General features: G+C 44.0%; 1 long non-coding RNA gene across 1 annotated transcript in view; it reads left to right on the top strand.

The window, feature by feature from the left end:
* LOC121486224 overlaps positions 1 to 16,792 on the top strand; it is a 52,731-nt gene that overhangs the window by 11,902 nt on the left and 24,037 nt on the right. The window lies entirely within an intron of this gene.

The raw sequence follows: 16,792 nt of genomic DNA, 5'->3' as shown, positions 1-16,792 counted from the left end.
GTTAGTAACAGGGTTGGTGTATTTAACCAGGAACCACCTTCTTTTCAGTTTAGTTTTTGGTGTTTAACTTCAGGGCAGAGTCACTGAGTCTTAGAACCAAATCTCTGCCAAAGATCACCTATCCCTGCTCTGGAGATGCCACGGTGGTTTAATCCGAAGGCGGGTTTAACCGGAAGGCAGGGCTCTGCTTCCATGCAAGACTCCACCGCTGCACTGTCAAACGTGTTCTTGATTTAAATGGTATTTTTCTATCTGTCTCCTCCTCTAGGTTGTGGATACCAGATGGCAGGTCCTTGGTCATCAGTATAGTTTCAGCGTCTAGCATAGCTCCTATCACAACTTCATTTGAGAAACTTTCCCTGAGCATCATCTCTGTGCCAGATAGAGTAGATATGACAAGATAAATGGGGTCCCCGCTTGAGAGGGCCTTCCATTCTGTGAGTGAAACACAAGTACCGGGGTGCAAAGGGTTGTAGTAATAATTACAGAGTAAGGCTATTATTCAAAAATAAAATGGGGGTATGTGATGGGATGACAGGTTCTGTGCGTGGGGTGGGTGGTCAGGGAAGCACTCCCGGGAGAGTTGACTTCAGAATTGAGATTTGAAGGCAGGAAGGAACTGGCCCAGTGCAGATGATCACCGCAGGCTGAGGATGCTGCTGATGCAGAGGCCTGCGAAGCACAAAGGAGTTTGGCGTGAGGGGCAGAGGGGCCGTGGGAGCAAAGTCAACCTGAGGACAATTGCAAGAGATGAACCTGGTCAGGTAGGCACGTCCCAGGCAATGCGGCCCGGGTAAGGGATCCGATTTATCCTAAGGGCAGCGGAACCTCAGGGAGGGGCATTCCTTACGCTGTCAGAGAGCCTTCTGGCCGCTTTGTGGAAGCGGAGGCGGGGGTAGAGTGGGCAAATTTGGAAACAGAAAAACCACTCAGGGGGCTTTTGTGTAAATTTGTTGAACTGACTGGATTATTTGCAGAAAGCCTTGGTGCCGTTCTTGCCAAGGCTGGCAGGGGAAAGCGGACTCGGGGGACAGATGACACTTCTGTGACCTCTGACTGGGAGAGCCAAGGGCGAGGTGACCTTCTCCCCGACTGAGGCCTCGCAGCCGCATTGCGGAGACCCGACGGCGGCCCCGGGTCACGACCCGCGAGGCTGGAAGGACCCCAGCTCTGGGGAGAGCAGCACCCGGGGGTGGGGGCAGCGAGGGGGCTGCGGTCACCCTGGGGGGGAGCGGCCTAGCGGAGGGGGGGACCCGCGGGCGGAGGGCCTGGCGGGCCGCGGGGGGCGGCCAGGAGCTGGGGGGCCGCGGTGCCACGGGCAGCGTGGGGTGCCCCGGCGGGTTTAAAGAGGCTATTGTAAAAGTCTCCGAGCCAGTTAATTACCAGTTTTTGTTATGTCAGGAACTCCTTGAGTGGAAGCAGAAAGAAACCATTCATGAGTATGTTCCAGTTCTGTAGTTTAATGGGACAAGTGCAAAAAAAATTTTTTTTTTTTTTTTAAAAACTGATAAAATGATTTAGTTCATGGCAGGGTTGAAAGTCCTCAAAAAAAAAAAAAAAAAAAAAAAAAAAAGCTGCAATTACATGCTGTGCTCGGCCTCCTCCTATAGAGGCCGCTGGAAGGGCCGCGGCCCTAACCGGGCTAAGGATGCGCGGCTGTTAAATGCATGAGACTCGGGGTTCCAGGCTGCCCGGTGGTGCCCCGGCCCTGCTTGCTGGAGGCAAGTGGAAGGACGTCCATGGGCTCCCTGAAGGATGGTGTGTGTGTGTGTGTGTGTGTGTGTGTGTGTGTGCAGGTGACAGGGCTCCACCGGGGAGGGGACTCTCCGAGAGCAAGGCCCTGAGCTCGCCCTGCCCCTCTGCCCCTGCACCCAGCCTGACCCTCTTTAGAGAGCGGTTCCTCCAGAAGAACCGAGGGCGGGCCCCAGCTCCTGCACAGCATCGGGTAGAGGGACCCCACAGAGAACAGCAAGAGCTCGAGACATGGTGCAGAGGGGACCCCGCACCCCGACCCTGGGGCTGGCAATCTGGGCCGGGTAGGGACAGGACTGCGGGGGCCCAGCAGGTGCGTCTGGCCCCTGCCCAGCGGCGCCGGGAGGTCCTGCGGCGCAGGGAAAAAGCCAGGGTTTAAAAGAGCAATTATAAAGAGAGGGACCAGCCCTAGGACCCCGCCCGCAGCGAGGGAGCAGGTGGGACCGTGTGGGGGTCAGAGGGGCTGGCCAGTGCCGTGCTTTACTCCCCCTTGCACTTTGACAGTGGGTAGAGCAGCCAGGAGCAGGATGCTGGGTGTCTCAACCACTAGGCTGCCTCAGCGAGGCACACACCGGCCCTGGTCAGTGCTCACTACAGCTCCAGCTCTCACACCAAGGTGACACAGGCACAAGGCACTCTGGAACACTCTATGCCTGGCACCACTTCTGCTCCAGATGGCTTACTAGGGCATCGCTGGCTTGGAGCGCTCTGGGGCTCTGTTTTATCCCTGCTGCTGCTGTGCTGCCTGGGTAACCCCCCTGTACCCAGCAGACACAGCAGCTTGCATTCATTTCAGCCTCCACTATCCTGCCAGGGTGTCCTCTGTGTGGAGAACCCCAGGAACCCCTAGCCCATGCCTACTTCAGCTCTAGCCATCACCAGGGCAGCCTTAGCACAGAGTGCCCCGTTGGGACCCCCAGCCCACGCCAGCCCCAGCGCCAGCCAGCCAGAGTCACCAGGCACACACAGTCTACACAGGGGACAACCATACACAAGACCATTCCTTCAGGTTTAGAAGAAGTAGCTGTTCTGCCTAATTCACAGAAACAAGCACAGAGAGTGAAGCAGACTGGGGAAATAGAGGAATGTGCTCCAAATGAAAGAACAAGACAAAAACCTCAAAGAACTAAATGAAACAGAGATAAGCAATACCCCTGATAAAGAGTTTAATGATTGTAAAGATGCCCACTGGGCTGGAGACAAGAGTAGAAGAACTCCGTGAGAACTTCAACAGAGAGAAAATATGAAAAGGAACCAGAGTTGCAGACAATAACCGCAATGGAAACTACTAGGGGAGATCAACAGTAGGATGCAGAAGGATGGATCAGCGATCTGGAAGATAGGCTATGGAAAGCAGTCGAGCTGAACAGCAAAAAGGAAAAGAAGAATTTTATTATTATTTTTATGTTTTTAATTATTTATTTTTATTTATTTATTTATTTATGATATTCACACACAGAGAGAGAGAGAGAGGCAGAGACATAGGCAGAGGGAGAAGCAGGCTCCATGCACCAGGAGCCCGACGTGGGATTCGATCCCGGGTCCCCAGGATCGCGCCCTGGGCCAAAGGCAGGCGCCAAACTGCTGCGCCACCCAGGGATCTCTTATTATGATTTTTAAAAGGTTTTTTGAATTCATTTATTCATGAGAGAGGCAGAGACATAGGCAGAGGGAGAAGGAGGCTCTCTGCAGGGAACCAATATGGGACTCTGTCCCAGGAATCCGGGATCACACCCTGAGCCAAAGGCAGATGGCTCAACCGTTGAGCCACCCAGGTGTCCCGAAAAAAAAAAAAAAAAGATTTTATTTATTTATTTTTTATTTTTTTTTAAAAAAAGGATTTTAAAAATGAGAATAGGTTAAGAGATCTTTTGGACAACATCAAGCAAACAAATACTCTCATTATAAGGATCCCAAAGGAGAAAAGAGAAAGGGACAAAAACCTTATTTGAAGAAATAATAGCTGAAAAACTCGCTAACCTGGGGCAGGAAACAGACATCCAAGTTCAAGAAGCACAGAGAGTTCAAAACAAGATGAACCCAAGGGTGTCCACACCATGACACAGAATAGCTATAGTATTAAAATTAGAGAGGAAAAAAAAAAACAGGTAAAAAAAAAAAACCCACAGAAGTGTGGTTGTATAAACTGAACACATTTGAGAAAAACAGAGGCTGACTAAGTGTTTAAGACCTTCTGGATTAGAAGACGTTCCCATCTTGGGTTTTAGTTCTTTTTCACCTGCATTGGCTTATTCAAGTCTCTATTTGGGATGCAGCACTACTCCAGTGTGGATATCTGGAGTAGTAGTTGAACAGAGCCTGACACGCATGGAGTTTGCCTCCAGGTTTTACACACTACTACCACCGGAGTCAAATAGGCCTATATTCTAGTCCTGGTTCTAGCACTTACAGGTATGTGAAATTGGGTCGTTTATGTTACCTTCTCATCTGCCAGAGATAATGCAGAGCTCATCAAGGATTCAAGGATATCTGTCGTCAATTGAATTTCTTAGGGTTGCTTGCAAATATAAGTATATATGTATATATATTACATATATATTACATATAATATATTACATATAATTATATACTTATATATACATATAAGTATATATGTGTATATATATATATATATATATTTATATTTGATGAAGGGCTGAATTCTTCAGGTCATCTGCGCCCACCTGGGATTGTCAGTGGGCTGTCTAGTGTGTTGGGTCATGGTTATCCCTGCATCTCCTACTTCAGGTCCTCTTCACTACCACTTCCTCAAATGGACAGTTGTCCACTCCAAAATATAATAATGGTTTCACTGTGTCCGAAATAGGCAGGTCCTCATCTAAATCAGGGTTATGTAACAGCATCGGAACGAAGGCAAGCGCCCGCAGGCATAGAACAAGGTGATAGATGAATGAAGTGAGGGATGGGCTTGTGAGGCTTTGTCAGTTGTCTTGACAACAGAATTTTACAGTTGTACTCATGCTGATCTGCATGATTTAAAGCAATGAAGTCATTTTGTATTTTCTCTTTTCATTTTGTATTTCCAGGGAAGGGCCTGTCAGTAGGCCCAGCTTATAGCCATGGGGGAGTAACTAGCAGACACAGTCTAACAACTGGCTTGATTTGCTCCTGAGCTTCTTCAAAGAGATTGGGGTCCACGCTTGCTGCCTTGATTTTTTTACCACTTCCTCACTCCACCAGCTGCTACTAAATTCACTGAGGAGGTGTTACTGCCAAGTGTGATGGACAAATGTCTGGTCCTTACTTATTTGACCTTTCTAAGGAATCTGACTCTGTTGGCAAACTTTCTCTCCTCCAGACCTTTGTCTGTTGGCTTCCAGGACACCACTCTTTCCTGCTTGCTCTCCTTCTCTCCAGTGTCACTCCCCCTGGGACTCTGGGCTCAGCCTTGTTCTCTCTTCATTTGAATTCTCTCTGGGATTCTCACTTTCAACATGGCTTCAAACACCCATGACCCATGAATCTTTGCCTCTAGCACTGGTAGCCCAGACATGATATCTCCAACTATTCCACCCCTCTTCAGCTACTCACTCTTGTGCCATTGCCAAAATAACAGCTCTTCTATAATCTCAAAGTAATGTCCTTGCTCTTGGCCCCCATGTCCTCTCTGACCAGCTCCTTCTCTGCAGTAGCCCAGCCTGAACAATCCCTTGGCCACCAGGACCATACTCTATTGATTGTTCCACATTTTCGCTGGCCCTCACCCCTTTGATGTCCTCATTCTTCTTCTTACTGGGCTTAAATTCCATGCTCAATTATCATAATTACATCCTGCCATATACTGTTGACCCCCTTGCCCCTTCCTCATTTCCTCAAACTCATTTGGCGAAACCACAATCTTGGTTAAAACCAAGTCTCTTCCTCCTCCATCCGTGCAGCTGAATATGGCTGGAGAAAAACACACAGCTACAGACAGGTCTCACTTTCAATTCATGACCATGAACCTCTAGTTGGCCCTTAATGCTGGTCCTTTCACTGTGTCGGTTAACTAATTTCCTCCCCCGACAATCACTCCCAGCTAATGACTTTGCTTCTTACTTCACTGAGAAAATTGAAACCATCGAGGAGAAAGTCCACAGGTTCCTGTAGATATGCTACCTGTGCTCCCATCTCCAGCTAGTCCCTCATCATCTACTCAAGGCCCCTCTCCCTTCTCTCTTGCATCTTTGAGGTCTGACTCCACTGGGGAGAGTCATCAGCATGCTCCCAACTCAGGGAAGAAGCCAAAGTCCTTAGAGTCGCCACTCAGTCCCACGTAATCTGGCCCTCCATCAGCTCTCTGACCTCATCTCCTGTGTCTCTCCCCTTGCTCACTTCTACACCACATTCCCGGATCCCCCTGCTGGTCCTCCAGCCTCAGGACCCTTTACTTCCCTGCCTGCAACCTCTTCTCCCAGGTCTGCTTGGCTAGTCCCTTACCTGCTTCAAGTCTCACTTCCCTGACCACCCTAGTTAGAACCATAGAATCTATCCCCACAACCTCTGTACTCCTGATCCTCCCCACCCTGTCCTACGGCCTACTCTGTTTTTTGTTTTTTTGCTTATCATCTATCTTCTTAGATAGTTTGCTTATTTATTTGGTTCATTGTTAATTGTCTCTGCATTAGGATGTAAGCACGTTAAGGGCAGGCATCTTTGGTTTGTTCACCGATGTATTCCAAGCACCTGGAAGAGGACCTGGCACAGAGAAGGAGCTCAAGAAATTCAGGGGCTGACTACCCTGCTGGTGCTATCCATGTAGATATTCTCTTATCTTTCTGGTTGATATCTGTAAAATATTAGTTTATATAATGGAAAACTTGCCATTTCTCATAAATGCTGCAGTCCCTCCTCTCCACCCCGCCATGGGTTAACTTATGTTCCAGTCACCCAGACGTTCTGACCATTGATAGCATATGCCACGCTCTTCTGTACCTCCAGGCTTCTGTTGCTCCCTCTCCCTGGAAAGCTCTCTACCGCCTTGTGCAAAAGTAGACTTCTGCTCAAGAGTCAGCCCAAATAAACTCTCTTTTGTGAATCTTTCCTGGGAATTTCAGGCTTTCCCTGGGCTCCCAGAGCACCTTGTATGTCATTTTACGACAGGGGAAGAGACTATTTTCATCTTCTTTGTCGCCCAGTGCCTCCTCAGTGCTTGGCACTGTGTAAATGACTATACACTTAGTTCTCCCCACCCCCAGCTTACTGAGATATCAATATATGACACTACATAAGTTTAAAATGTACAGCATAATGATTTGATATCCATACATACTGCAAAATGACTACCACAATAAGTTCATGAGCAACAGCTAGCTCCGGGAATAGCTGGGTCCAGTTTATCATTTCTCTTCTTTGCATGCCTATGCTTGGCTTAATTCTCAGGAAGTTTCTATCCATGAATACCAAGATGACTACTGGTACCCCCGACTAATTGTGTTTCTCAGGAACTGTGGAAAGATCGATTGGTCTGAGTCATGCGCCCACCTCTGAAGTCATCACTGTGAATATGGAGCTGGTGGATTGTATAAGCTAGGATTAGGTTGACATGAAGACCTTCCCATGTGTTATGGGGCGGGGGGTAATTTATGGGCACATTGGCCCAAACTAAGCTGCATGGATTGAGCCACATTATCATGGAGTGGGTGAAGCATAAAAGAATAAGTAATGAAGGCTCACAACAATAGCAATAAAAAAAACCTATCATACTATGTAGAATAGAGACCTTTTGCCCTTTTTGCTCCACAAATATGTTCAATAGATGGCCATTCTGTCCTTGAATTTTCTCAACTGCCTGGCTTTTCTGTTTTCACCAATTTCTAGTTTTCCAATCATTGAACTCAAGAGCCACATATTCATTACCTTGATAACACTGATCATTGGTCTGATGGGTGAGTTAAATCTACATCTTTGTTTTTCCTTATCTGCTACATCCCATTGCTGATTTCTGGGTGAGGTTCAGTCATGTTCTACATGTGAGAAGGTTAGCACCTCTGTTTTTGTTGTACTGCTTAGCATAATTTTTTGATATGTTAGTGTAGTGTTTTGTCTGGTAAGATGATGCATAAGGATTATGATTAGTTCTTCGTTCTTTAGGAAAATTGTTTCTTTTATTTAAAGTAATCTTTGGTTTATAAATGTTGATATTTTGCAAAAAGGTTTTCTGATAATAATATATGTTCACTAAAGAAAATCTAGAAACTACAAAGGAATATGAAACATGAAAAATGCATATTTCCTTACCTTAGTGAGAATAATTATTAAAATTGTTTTCTATTTCTTGCTAGATTTTCTTAATGCATGAGTATGTCTATATGTGCGTATAACTACAGAATTCAAATTCTCTGTATACATCATTTAAACCTACTCATTTGCTTCATATAACATGCAATATTTCTTGTAATTAAATATTCTTCTAAAACATGATTTTTTTAATGGTGCAGAGTCTAAACATATGGCTGTTGCCAAATTTATTTAATTATTTTCTCTATTTTGAGTATTTAGGTTGTTTACAATTTTATATTGTAAACAATACTGTAATATGAATCTTTGATTTTTAAATCTTTGCAAGTATTTTTAGACAAATTCCTGGACACTGACTCCTGAACTGTTTTAGGATTTTTAACATATTTAAGTTCAGAAAGGTTATACTGCTTCACACACTTACACAGTATGCATGAGCGTATACATTCCCCTGAATCTTCTACAACATTGAGAAGTAACATTTAAAAAATCACTAATTTAATAGGTGTGGGGAAAAAGCATCTCATTTTGTTTGAATTTATATACCTTGATTACTGGTCAGTTTGCCCATTTTCTTTGCATTTAGTGGCCACTTATGTTTCTTCTGTGGAATGTCTGCTCCTAGGCTTTGCCTATGTTTCTTTTGCTGTGTTTGTCTTTTCTATTTTGAACAAGTCTTTGGTGACAGATCCTTTGGTGGAATACCACATATGGGCCAAGAGACAGAACTACTGGGTTCTGCAGTTTCCTTATCTGTAAGATAGGATAATTTTAGATTGATCCACAAACTGTTTTAAAATAGTCAAGTATTAGCCATTTCAGACAATTCAACCCAAAGACTTTGTCTTACCTCTCTTCCAGGGAGCTTAAGAGAGTCAAATGAGTTGAGTAGGCAAATGTTTTATGAACAACAAACTTGAACTAAAGTAAGGAATTCAACAGCACATCCATGGTAATCTAGGCACAAACCATTTTACCCACAGTAAAAATCTCACTTATTTCTCATCACAACCCTCTGAGTATATTCTTTCCCCCGTTCAGCAGATGAGGAAACTAAGGTCTATAGCTCACAAGGGACAGAACCAAATATTAGCCTGGGATGTTGGGCCCCCTGGCTGGTGATCTCTCTACTGTGAGATCTTGCTTCTCTCCAAGTCCTTCATAAAGGCCGGTAAACGAATTTCCTCCCAGACATAATCTACTTCCGTGGCATGCTAGCAATGGACAGTAGCCAAAGCTGTGCAGACACAGTCTGGATCAGCACGGTGACCGACCAACTCTCATTAACAACATAAAGAGCATTATTGAGTGTAATTATTTTCTTTGGAAGTGATTGTGTTTCTGAGACTTGCAATTTTGAACACCTATCGATGTGTTCGGTTCATAGAGGTAACTGCTATGATGATTTGGAATCATGGCTGTCCTGGGTAATTCCTTAGGTCATTGTCATTTACGGTTGCCTAGGTTATGAGAAGGCAGATTCACATCACTTATAATGCAATTGGGAGAATAATGCCTTTAGAATTCTGAAATTTCCAAAGAGGTATCATGTGCTTCATAGTCCCTTACCTCTCCATCTGGGCATGTGAGAATAAACAAAATCCCTGGAAGAATAATATTTCTAGAAATATGAGGAAAAGCTTAATTTCTTTCATTTTATATCCAGATGTTTTCCAGCAGGAAGGAAAATCTCCATAGAATGTAAGGTTTCCAAACAAATAAAACTTCCAAAAGAATTTTCCTTTTAGCAGATCTCATTGTATTACTTGCAAACTAGCTGGTGAATAAAAGATGCTTTGAAGTTTGCATAGTCAATTAAAAATGTTTCTTAGGGACAAGGAGACACATTCATAATCTATCAACGGGTATTTTTTTTCTTGATCATCTCCTGTGCTTAGTTAATCTTTATATGTAGCACTTAAGGAACTAAAGCAGCCGTTAGAATTTATGAAGAAGACCCTGGACTAGGCAGTGGGGAGATGCCAGAAGGAATAAGTCTTGGTCAGTGACCAAAGTGGCCTTGCAAATTAGGAAGGGGATTAAGTCTAAGGCAGAAACCTATACATTTCTTCCTTCCATGTGGAAGGAAGAAAATCCTTCCACATAGGAAATCCTGTGGGAGTCCCAGTGGAAAGGGATCCCCTCTGCCTATGGAGACTCTGCAGGGGAGGAGGTGGCACGGGGCATGGGCAGGCTTTGGACAGCCTGAGGATGGAGGTAGCAGATTCCAGGTGAAGACCATAAAGGTCAAGCTGAGGGGGGTACAGTGCATGGGGTGAGGGAGAGATGGGGTCAGGCTGGGCTGGTAGGTGGAAGGCAAAGTGGGTGCTGAGGCCAGAGGAGAGAGCCCCGGCAAAATGAGCCTCCTGGGGTTGCTCCCTCCTCTGTGCTTCTCCCCACATCCTAGTCCTTCACAGGAGGCGCTCCAGGAGAGCGCTTCAGGATATCCTTAAACTCAGGAAGGGGCGCCTGGGTGGCTCAGCAGCGGTTGGGTGTCTGCCTTCGGCCCAGGGCTTGATCCTGGAGACCTGGGATCGAGTCACACATCCTGCTCCCTGCATGGAGCCTGCTTCTCCCTCTGCCTGTGTCTCTGCCTCTCTCTCTCTCTCTCTCTGTCTCTCATGAATAAATGAATAAAATCTTTAAAATTTTTTTTAAAAATCCAACTTTAAAATAAATAAATATAAATAAACTCAGGAAATGAACAAGGGAAAGAAGAAAGACCAGAATGGCAATAAAAGAGGACGGCGCCTTCAGGTTTGTGGAAGGACATTGTTATGTCTAATTCACTCTCTGGGCATTTTGTAAATTGGTACATTTATCTCCTAATATAGTTGAATCTCCTTTTTCAGACTGGTAGTTGGTTGCCTGAAAAAGTCAATTAATATTATAGAAAACTATGTACTTCTTTCTTAAATATTTTTATTTTATTTTAGCATATATAAATGAGCTTTCATTTACCAGGTTTTTTTTGTTTGTTTGTTTTTCTTTTAATATAGAGCCAAGGCTTTTTCTTTGAGTAAAAGGTGCACTGATTGGATCTCCTCCAGTAGTTTTGCATAAGCCACACCCATAACTCAATACCTGTGATTTCTAGTTGGTTTCTTTTAACATAGGAAGCAAATTGAAAGACACCTGTGAAGCAATCTGAATGCAGGGCCATTTTGAATTTTACTTTTTTACCCAGTTATTTACAATTGTTTTGCCACATCTCATTAAACAGCATTTTTTTTTTTAAGCAACAGCCTTTATTCTTTCCAGATTATTCTAGTTTAGTTTTCACAGAAACAGCCTTTTTTTGTCCCCAGAACTCACATTTCATCAGGTTTCATAATATTGATCAAAATTACATAATTATAATAACAAGGAAATTTGGAAGAAAGAGTAAGCAACAACACAACCAATTCTTGGTAATCACACACTTGAGATTGTAGGAGTAGAAGCCTTTGGGTAACTAGAGGGGGCTCTGCTTTTGGATGTTCACATGCTGAGGGCCTCTGTGTGTCCTCCAGAGGGACGTGAGAGTGCCTGTGACCTGAGCAGCTGGGCAACTAGTTAGTCTCAAATGAGAGAGTTTCTAGGGTTCTAGTAGCATCTCTTTGCACAATACACTGAAACCTCAACCAAACCCCATGCATGTCCCACACACTTGATGCAAAGCCCATCTGCCTTTGAGTGCAGCTGAGGTGCCTAACCTTCGAAATGCGGAGGAGATCCTGCTCTAACACATTTACTTATCACAGGGTCCCATGGGGTGGCCTTCACAGCAAGTGTTTGAGTGAAGCTCCAGGGTGTGTAATTGTTTTAGCATAAATCAGTCCAAAATGGGGAGGAAAGCTCTTGGGGATCATGGAACAGTGCTTGGCATGTTGCTAATATGTATTAAATAGCTCCAAATAAAAATGGACATAGCTTTCTGCTACACTAGGCAGATTGCTTGGCTCTCTGGGAGTTGAGTACTTGGAGGAGAAAAATGAAGGCTTCCAAGACTCTGGCTGGTGTCCTAGCAAAATTCATTTTCCCTTGTCAAGGTTACTGGTTCCCTGCAGGAAGGAAGGGAAGGCAGGCCCACCTGAGCATGTCAGGCCAATGCCTTAAACCCTGATGATTCATGTCCGCACCAAGCAGGCACAATGACCTCCCGGGGAGAGAACCTGGGCAGTGGGGGTGGGGGTGGTGCGTGGTGGTGGTGGTGGTGGTGGTGGTGGTCAGGAGCCAGCCGTCCTATTCTTCCTTGTGCAGAGCTGGCCACGTAACCTAAAGAAAATCCTTTGATCCCTGAGTGCCTACTTTTTTTTTTTCTCTAAAATGAGGGTAAGTTGAAAGTATTTTGGAAAGTCGTTCACTGTTCATGACAAGCCACGCACTATTCAGGGGCAAGAACCATACAGCCATTTGTCTGCTCATCCTGTCTTCACTTGAAGGAACTGAGTAGGATCTGACTGATGCTGGACTCACCAGTGGTCCACCCACAAGAGTTAATTAGTGCCTCTGCCCTCGAAAGTGATCCTGCCCCTCAGGGTTGTCCTTGGACCAGGAAGATCATTGCCTTAAAGAATATGGGGGAGTCAGGGAGTTGAAATACTGTGGTTGTTTTCATTGGTTTTTCTAACTTCTGAATGCTCTGAGGATTTTTAAGATCCTTTGCACCTACCCCATCTCCCTTCTCCGAATAGTCAGCACCTCCATCTTCTCGAACCTCCACCACTGAGCACATGTTTAGAGCCTCCCATCGTGGAGCAGCAGCATGGCCTTTCTCTGCATCCCACCCACCTGTGGAGTCGTGAAGTCAGGTAGCAGAGGAGGCAAAACAGCTCAGCTAGTGACTCCAGGAGCCCTGGGCCTTGTGATCCCATCCCTGGGAACTTGGTGCTCCCCGTTATGGGGAGAGGAGTCAAAGAAGCTAATGGGGGAGTCAACGTTTTTAATGGTAAAACGTTCCATTACCGTGTACGAAATGTCACTGCCATTAAAATGAGTGAAACCAAAATAGAACAGGGGCGAGCAAAATGGATGATGGTTACATCTGATAAGGAACAAGTGAACCTGTAGTTCTTCCTGTTTCATAGTGGCTCAGGCCCAGAAAAGGGTTTAGAATGTGTTTCTGGAAGTTGTATAAAACAAGACTTTCTTTAGAGCTACCTTTGAGACCTGGGGTTGGGGTGAGGAGGACTAAGAAGTGGAGGCCCAGGGAGGGAGCTCTGAGCACTGGCAGGGTTGGGAGGGCCCCAGGCAGCCGGGACCAGGTGACACTGCCATCTGGCTCCGGTTTCGTGGGCTTTGGAAAGTAAGTCAGTGTTCTGAAGGCAAGGCAAGAAGGTTCCCAGTGCCAGGGAACAGAGTAAATGAGAATTTGTCTCTAGGCCACGGATTCTGGAATTTCCCATAATTAACATTCCAGCTGAACATTCAAAAGGCCCAGGCTTTTGGTAGGACTGTAAATTAAAGTGGGATAAACTATTTAGAGTCTAGTTATGAGGGCAATGGTCTAGGAAACCATTGCATTTGTTATCTGTGAATTGTGACTCAGTTTTTGCATCTGTAAAGTGGCAATAGATTCAGAAATTTTAAAAATGTTAATGCTGGAACAGATCTTAGAATTCATCTAGTCTAATGCCTTTATTTTGGAGAAAAGGATCCTGAAGCCAGACAGGTGAAGCTTGTTACTCTAATAATATTACTATTGATAGAATAGTCCTGTGCTGAATGACCGAAGTATAGAAATTCATTTAATCCTCACACATTCTATTATCCCTACTTCACAGATGAGTAAACTGAGACCTCAGAAGGTTGAGCATCTTGCCCAAGGTCATGCAGTAAGTAATGGGCACAACTGGGACTTAAGCTCAAGTCTAGTGTGTTCTGGATTCCAATATCTTAGAGAAATAGGTCACAGCCACACATGCAGAAAACTTTTCTTTTTCATATCTCAAGGGTCTGGAGAGGATCATAAATGTGAGATGTAAGGAAGAAAATGGTGCATTTTCAAACAACCTCATGCTGTATTGTCTGACAATAGTAAAGAGGAAGAGTGCTATGTGTCAGATATTGTATTAATTTATATGCCTGGATCACGTCAACCATTTAATCCTCGCTTCAGCTCTATGAGATAAGTGATCTTATTATTCCCATTTTATAGATTAGGAACCTGAGGTGCAGAGATGAGTCAAGGTCACATAGGCAATAAATGGCCGAGGCAGGATATGAACCCGTGATCCTCACCTCTCTGCTCTACATACACCTGGCATGCCTGTTATTGAATATGCTTCCACAGAACTATAATTGTTGTTTAATATATAACAACATTATATATATAATAACGATTTACATTTATTATGATGGCTTTGATCATTAAAGATAGATTAAAATGTAATCTCCAGGGTGGATCTTATTGTACTCAAATGTTTTGAAGATGAGTAGTCCATTTAGTCTCCAGATAACACTTCTAGATTAGCATCTCAATCCCTGACCATTCACCCATAAGGATCTATTTGCTTAGGACAAAGGGATTGACCTGGCTGCCTCGCACCCTGGCTCTGCTCTTTCCTTTTCGGAATTGGTTGGGAACCCTGCCCTGCCTTTCGTCTCAGCTTTGCCTCCTCTGATTGGCGGTACTGAAGTCATGTTGCAGATGGGATAAACATTAGGTTTTGTGAAATTGTGGCAGGCATTAGTGTTGAAAGGTACAGAATGAAATTACTTAAAGTAGAAGCTCTTTTCCAAATGATTTCATGTCTAAGATTTAAATTATTCACTTGAGAAATTAATCAGTTTGCATTTTAGAAGTTACTGTGAGGTGGTTTTTTTTTTCTTTTCTTTTGCCTCTAATGGATAATTTGAGGGACTTGGCTTTTATATTAGGAAGATAAAACATGAGTTTGCAAAGTTAACATCTGATCTTATTGCCTGGTGGGATGCCTAGGAAAAGGATTCTCTGATGAGTCTTGGATCCTGAGGTGCTTGAGAGCAAGAGCTACATATATGCTATTCTCTTTGTCTATTATTTAATGCGGAATCTTGCATAACTGGATACTGTACACTTGCTTGTTAAATGATATAGAGGAGCTGATTTGAAAAGCGGAGGTCCTGACTACAGAGTTGACCCCTTTCTGGGCTAACCATCCCTCCTTACTTGGCCTTCTTTGTCTCAGCTGCCTGCCAGCATCTGGCTATGAGCTGGGTGGTCATCCCTGTAAGACACAGGAATGGGTTCATAAAGCTGATAAGAGTGTATTTTATTGAGCCTATTCCTTTTTTGGAATAAGGCCCACTGAGTCATGCCAGTCTTCTTAGCTTTTCCTCTTACATGGTAATTTCTGAATCTGAGCACGAAACTGGCCCCAGGGTGTCTATCTGTTGTCCTTAAGTCCACGAACAACTTCCACTCTTTTGCTTATCTATTTGTTTAATTTTTCTACCCATTTTCAACTCTTTAAGAAAGAATTACTCTTCCACTCTCTATCAGCAACCCATGCCTCCTTCCTTTTTCTTCACTTTAGTTTTACATTTTTTTCTTTTTTTAAAACATTTTATTTATTTATTCATGAGAATACACAGAGAGGAGAGAGAGAGAGAGGCAGAGACACAGGCAGAGGGAGAAGCAGCTCCATGCAGGGAGCCTGACTTGGGACTCAATCCCGGGTCTCCAGGATCACACCCTGGGCTGTAGGCGGCACTAAACCGCTGAGCCACTGGGGCTGCCCTAGTTTTACATTTTCTAAGGAGAGATCTAGTCTTAAAATTGTCATAGCTATGGTTTGTTGAATGCCACTGTGTATCTGGATCTGTGCTTGGAACTTCATTACTAATTTGTAATAATGGCCATCACTGGACATTTACTATGTGCCAGGCACTGTGCTAAGTGCTTTACAGACACTGGTTCATTTAAGCCTTATCACAACTTTATGAGGTGAATATTATTATTAAATCCATTTCATAGATGAGGAGACTGAGGAACAGTGAGGTTAATTAACTTGCCTATGGTTATTCCAAAGTTGGAACCAGAATCTGAACATTCCAACAAGCAGCCCATACACTAGCTATCTTAAGATATCATGTATAGACTGCGAATAAGTGTGTAGCAGAAAATTCTTTATGAAGCAAATTTTGCCAGAGTGGATTATTTTTTAAATCCACCTTCTTGAGACCTCTTCTTTTTGTGCGAATTAAGGTTTATCCTTTTCTGCTGGTAAAAGAAAATCTTCCCAGGAAAAGTCAAAGAATAGCTGCTTTTTGCTGACCCAGCAAATGGTAATAACAGCTGTAGAAATATGTCCCATCACATCCCAGGGAGTAAGATATGGGGCATTTACAAACTTTGGGTTCCAGTTGGCGTTGTCTGGATCTGGGCAGTCTGCTGACCTTGGCCGGAGACAGAATTTTTTTAACTGTACTTTTATGTATAGTTTCTTCTGTCTCTATCTCTCTTTTTTTTTTCCTCTTAAGAAGGGGAGCTAGTCTTTATATCATTTTTTCTTTTTAGTCTCGAGTTTCTGACAAAGCCGTGGAAATATGAATACAGCCTTTGTGAAATGAGTGAGAATCTTTTTTAAAAAACAATTCTTTTATCACTTTTATTCATTTTGCAGAGATTCTTTTCACTTATAGAATTAGAAAATGGTCCGGGTCATAGAGAATGACCTTTTTAAAGCATGTTGTTATCTTATTCCTAATTCTCATGAGAGAGCTCCCTGCAGATGAGTTGCTTGAGACACTGTTAATGTTGCTTCATTTTATTCTTTCCCAATCCTGACAACAGCCAGTTTATGATGTCAAGCATGGTACCATCTTTCCATTTTGT

The sequence above is a fragment of the Vulpes lagopus genome, chromosome 3 (assembly GCF_018345385.1).
Source record: "Vulpes lagopus strain Blue_001 chromosome 3, ASM1834538v1, whole genome shotgun sequence".
In the NCBI taxonomy this organism is placed as follows: Eukaryota; Metazoa; Chordata; class Mammalia; order Carnivora; family Canidae; genus Vulpes; species Vulpes lagopus.
Note: the sequence above shows the minus strand (reverse complement) of the source record. Positions and strands in the feature narration are given on the sequence as shown.